We start from the raw sequence: 6,000 nt of genomic DNA on the forward strand, positions 1-6,000 counted from the left end.
GAGTGTATGATGATGAGTGGGGCGAAGCTTCGGAGATAAACCGTGAATCCTTCGTACGTCCATTCGTTCATCCGTCCATCCGTGAAAGAGTGAGTCATATAACTAGGCAGTCACGCAGCAAGAGAGACAAGCAAGTACACACCCACAGCTTTTGGAGCTTCGCCCCTAATAAATTAGGAGTACGCAGCTACAAGAGCCTATGCTATAGGCGTAGTACGTGTTTCCTACTGTTGGTGTGCTGGCTGCGAAGAAAACTCGGACGAATATAACATCGATCACTAAACGTGCTGCTCTCCTTGATCTTTTTAAGGCGATAAATAGCCTTTCTTACAAGCCAGAAAGACGAGTTTGTGATTGGTCGCTATTCGATGCTACCAGAACACCACCTCTATCGCTCATCGGTCGTGGTAGGTGGATTCGTAGTTAATGAGGGCGACCGTCCTGCCCCAACTTCTTTGTGTAGTTGCATAGAGTCATTTTCGCGCCTTTAATGAATCAGTCTTGCGTTTTTTGTAGCGTCGTTTTTTCCTCTCGTGGCATATACGGGCCTCAGTTATACAAAGCAACAAAGATGCTTGTATGATTTACATGCGCGCTTATTTTTTGCTTTTAATGCTACCACACGCATGGGGTGAACTTGTGCTGTGTGGTGGAATAGCTGGGTGACTTGTATGTGACAAGACAAGTAAACATTTATTTAGAAAAAAAAACAGAGGTTGCTAGGGAGACCAGCTTCTAGTGGGTCAGCCTCCCTGCAGTACTAGGAAGTGAAAGTGACGATGAAGTCGTGTTGTTGCTTATTCACCTCGCTCGACGTTCTGGGGTCCCGATAGACAATTGTTCTGTGTAGTGCGAGCTCAATATTTTTGCACATCGTTGGCACTTCTATGTGAAGCGTGGTTTCTTGTATGCATTGTGGAAACGGAAGAAGTCTTTTACTATTTATTACTAGCTAATATTTCAGATATAAATTCTGCGTGGCAATCTGCTCAAAGGCAGCTGCCACATTTAAGATATAAGTTGATGGCAGTAGAAAGTTGTGTTACACGTTAACCACACACTAAATCAAGAACGCCATACTAAAATGGATCAGCGATGTATCCATTACCCTTTGAATCTCGTTATGGACGCGAGCACCAAGTGACGCCCTTGTTTCTGTTCCGAGCAGTTTCCGTGCAGCGGTTACCTGCGGTTTTTCAATATTCATAGCGAGTCTTCTGAAAACGGTAAATTGAATATTATTTTTTTAGTGTGGTCTGGCGCATAGGGAGCACACATTCACAAAAAAAAAATAGAGTAAACGGACTGTAAAAGTGTTACCTCTCAAATTCCTTTAGAAAATTATATTAGTTATTCATCTTTAACACCTAAATGAAAGCTAGAAAGAGATGTGAAAGGCCAATGAGTAACTTAGTATATCTTCACTCGCAATCACAATAGATTCCAGCAGTTTTCTTCGTAAGGAAATCTGCGTGTGCCAATTAATCTTGGATGGTGCGTGGTACCTAGCCTACAAAATAAATTGCTCTAAATATACAAAGACGTTCTTAAGAAAACATTCTAGACAACTAGGTGGACAAATGGTTATCTTAATTTCCAGTGAACCGGAAGTAGATACGCACTCATGCAGTTATTCATAGGCCGCGAAACATAAGTGGAGCATTGGGCTTAGTTTATAACAATGGTAATAACGTCTGTGCGAATAGACTCAGCAGATTTTCATGACGGAATGCCGTGTTTATTCCTGCATTGGCAAAGTAAACAAGCCATATTGGAACGATGGATGCTGTTGAAAGAATTCGGAAGCCTATTACGAGGAGCCCAATAAGGGGGCAGGATCGGCGGAAGTGCTGCACATGTACGGTGATAGAAGAGCGGGCCATTACGGAGTCGGGCCTTCTGCTTTGCCGTGTATTCAGAGAAGAGTCTCAGAGGCGGCGTCAGCCAGTTCTCCAAGGACAGGCTATATGTCACATCCAAGCATTTCCGCTCATGTCTCATCGGTGGCGAAAACATACATATGTCAACAGAGGACGTCTAATACACAAAGCGGGTGTTATCAAGGCGAAGCCTTTGAGGTGGGCGCCAGACTGAAGACTGCCAATAGGATAGAAGCGTCCGGTTTTTACGAACGCAAAGGAGGACCAGCTCGGCCAGCATCGTGACCTTCAGTTCTCGATTGTCTAGCGACAACACGAAGGAAAAGAGATGACAGGTCGGTGCACGTGGAGTAAGACGTCGTGTTGACCTCGACCACATCTTAGCATCCAACTTTATGACTTCTCTTCTGCACAGCAGGGAAAAGTAGTGTGTTGTTGGCTGTCGTTAATTTGTCTGAGCAGATTGTATCAGTTTGAAGGCTACTTGCGTCGCAAAGTTGCTTGTAAACATATTTCACTTTTATTCCGGGTCTTACCGAATTCTATTGTTGTTGCCATTTGAATGGCAGATAGACAAAAATGATTCCGTTTGTTTCAAATGTATCTGTACATGCCTTCAGAAGTGTAGCCAAAAAATTGTTTTTGGGGCGGGGAGAGCGAAGTATGCAGCCATACTTTATGCATGCTTGTGTTTACGTTTGTATGTGTGTGTCTGTATGCAAGCAAAATTGAAAAACTTTGAGTGGGGGTTGAACAACATCCCCCCCCTGGCTAGACGCATGCATGCCAGATTCACTTGAGAACCACGTAGTGTGGTTTTGTTATGACTCTTGGGAAACCTGGTTCTCTGCTGTAGCGACAAATGGCTGCTCTAAATTGGCACAAGCAGATCAGGGCCACAAAAAAAAAAAGTGGCGATGACCAAGCGCATAGCCAGAAATCTTTTTCGGGTTGGTGGGTATGAGAGGGCATTTGTTGGAGAACTTCAATAACCGCAATTTTCATTATTTCATCATCGTCAACATCATTATCATCATCATAAGCCTGACTACGTCCACTGCAGGACGTTGTCAGGCTTATTATTTATTCACGGTAAAAACCACGGCTGCATTCGGTCTTTTTGCAGGGCTTTGCGACGACAATGGCAACATTTTTATCGATCTATTTATGGTACAGATGCAACGACGTATATACACAGCAATGCATGTGCAGAAGCTGTCATGACCAACTGACAAGTATAATATTTAAAAACTCTGATCTCGAAGTGACACAGTTATCTAGCTAAATAATATTTGTATCTGTATATAATTCACTCCTGTAACTCACACACTACCTGATACTTGCGTTTGTCAATAATAATAATAATAACACCAAGAATTTGTGGCACGTTCAAAGACAATACGAAATAGGTCAACACGTTTGGTTTTCTTCTTTTGTTGTTGTTTCTGTCTAAGCTTTTAACAGTTATTTCTTCTTGCACTCGCACTGTTTCGAAAAAGCCAAGCACTTATTTCAGGCAATTTTTCGTCATCGCAAAGCTTAGCCCGCTTCAGTTTTGCATCCAGATTTAAGGCCAGCCTACAATCTCACTCATTGCTTTTTGGATTAGTTAGCACAGCAACTACAGGTCGGCTATGTAAAATCTAGTGGTGAGCGAGCACTGGTGGCCAGCGCGCGATAACCACAGGCTGCAATATCTGCTCGCCATATCTTTTAAAAACGTATTCTACCTCGATCAGTGCCTCACGTAAATGAAATGTGCTCGTGCTGATAGTTTCACGTCCACAGAGAGCATACATATGTTGTGTTGCCTATAGTTCGTGAACTTATCAGTGTGTCTAAGGCTCCTTTTGGAACTACCAAAATAAGGCAACGGAAATATATTATGTATGAATTACTATATTGAGTAGCAAGAAAGAAATAAAAGAGAACAGGACGTACTGTTTCTTTTCGATATGCAGTGCTGTTTATTCATCAATTTATTATCAGTATATCGTAGCAGAGAGACTGCATATTCAGTGTTGTTGTTTTTTATTTCATATTTTCTAACAATTCTGACTACGGCATTGTATTCTTTCATTTCAAGTTTTGTATCTTTTAGGTTTTGTATCTTTTAGGTTTTGTATCTATTAGGCTCGAAAACATACTAGGTGTGAATAACACCACAAATACGTAGCAAAAGTATCAACGTAACTCAATTTCCCTGAGTGCCTGCTTATCGAATGGCTAGTAATGGTGGGTGCGGGTGGATACATTCTATGGCTAAGCCGACCGGCTACTTTATGTAATAATGAACTACAAGCAATAATGCGGTGGATCTGGCACATCTGCAGGCGTTATCTCACAGCACACCCTATACGAGCTACCCTGGGGTGAAGTAACTGCTGCGATCTCATTTTCTATGCAGCTCAGATTTCTGCGGCACGGTTTGTTTTGCACGATGCTCAGCCGTTATGGCCGCATATTATGAAGGTCTGAAATTCTACACGCACGAATTCTTCATTGCTTTGTGGAAACCAGAAGTACATGCTTCCTGTTAAAAGGGCGTGCATGTAAGTAGAAACCATCCTTGCTTGTGTTTGGCTGGTACCCGGCATTTTTTTTTGTTCTTGTTGCTAGATTGGTGTCGAGTCCGAGTGAAGATTCCCAAGCGTTCCACTCATTGCGCTCTCAGGAAGTTGCTATGAGCGAGCCATTACGAGGCTAACGATTTTCGTAAATGGGACTGTGGTACGAGGTGGCGTAAACACAAGCCTGTGCCTAACTTGCAGTGTGCATACATATTCCATACACGCTCCTTTCTACTTTTCCCGCTCGAGATTGCGAAACCACTCTCCAAACATTTCGCATTCGGTGCACTTTTGAAATTGGCGTTCTGAATGTCACAGCGAGTGTACAGGCTATAACAAGAAGATTATTGTTCGCGCTGATAATGATGGCATGCCTTCTGTGAAAAACAAAGAGTTTTATATCGCCGCTAACACACTTGTATATGCTGCAGTCGTGTTCGTGATTATAAGTTGTAGATGAGATGCCACAATACATAATTTTCACAAACATCCCAAGCGTATACATAGGTAAGTGTCCCGGTGTCACCTAAACGTAAAAAACACCATGGCCGTTTGTATACAAAAATATCACTGGGTTTCAAACCAATTCAGAGCATATGGCCAATAGTAAGTTGCAATCAGTCGTCAATGTTTGGTTAAAGTCGTGCTACTTTGAAAGCTCCAAAGAATGTTTACAAATGCGCGAACAGCACGTTACTCAATACTAGCGTGTTTACCGAAGAACCCTGGAAGTGGTTAGGTGCATTAGCTTCCATAAATTGGTCTAGCCTGAGGGAAGTCTAAAGCCAAAGCCAAGAAGAACTTGCTATTTCATCGTCACCACCTTTTGAGACAAATGAATATCGTATACTGAGTGCATGATGAGAAGGGCGACCAAGTCTTACACCGTTTAGTATCAAGAAACTACTGGGCTGGTGATCCACTGATGCTTTAAAGACATACGCTTTGAACACGCTAAAACGTTTTTAGGAGGGAGCGGAATCGCTGATAAGTACTACAAAATAACAAACTTTCATTTGTGTAACACGGGTAGTTAATATGCTCGGTATTCATGACATGTATTATATGTATATGCCGAAGTTAGTCGACTGTTATGTACATAGGAATGAATACATCTTCATAAGGACCAGATGTGTGCACTACTATTTTATGCCGGTTTGATTGAATGTTAACTAGATACATTATCAGAGACGTTATTCATTGAGTTTCATACATTACTTTATCTTTGTTTTGGTGCTGCTTGATATGTCTGTATCAGTGTGTTTTTGCATATGTGGTATCGGGTGTTCTACTTTTTATGTAGCGCTCAATATTTTTGTTTCAAGATACGTGTTTTTTAACATTCACTCAAGGGCTAAGAAGTAAACGGCGCCTTACTTGTGCACTAGAATCTCCTCATATGTCTTATCAATAAAAAACACGTCTTCGGGAATAAAGATAAGGCTATCAAAATGAAGGACACAACAATTTGCTTCAGAATTGTATTAAAGCATTTTCGTTATGACAGAGTTACTTGGTTACCTTTGCGAGCTCCTTTCGCATTCATCTAG

The sequence above is a fragment of the Rhipicephalus microplus genome, chromosome 1 (genome assembly GCF_043290135.1).
Source record: "Rhipicephalus microplus isolate Deutch F79 chromosome 1, USDA_Rmic, whole genome shotgun sequence".
Lineage (NCBI taxonomy): Eukaryota > Metazoa > Arthropoda > Arachnida > Ixodida > Ixodidae > Rhipicephalus > Rhipicephalus microplus.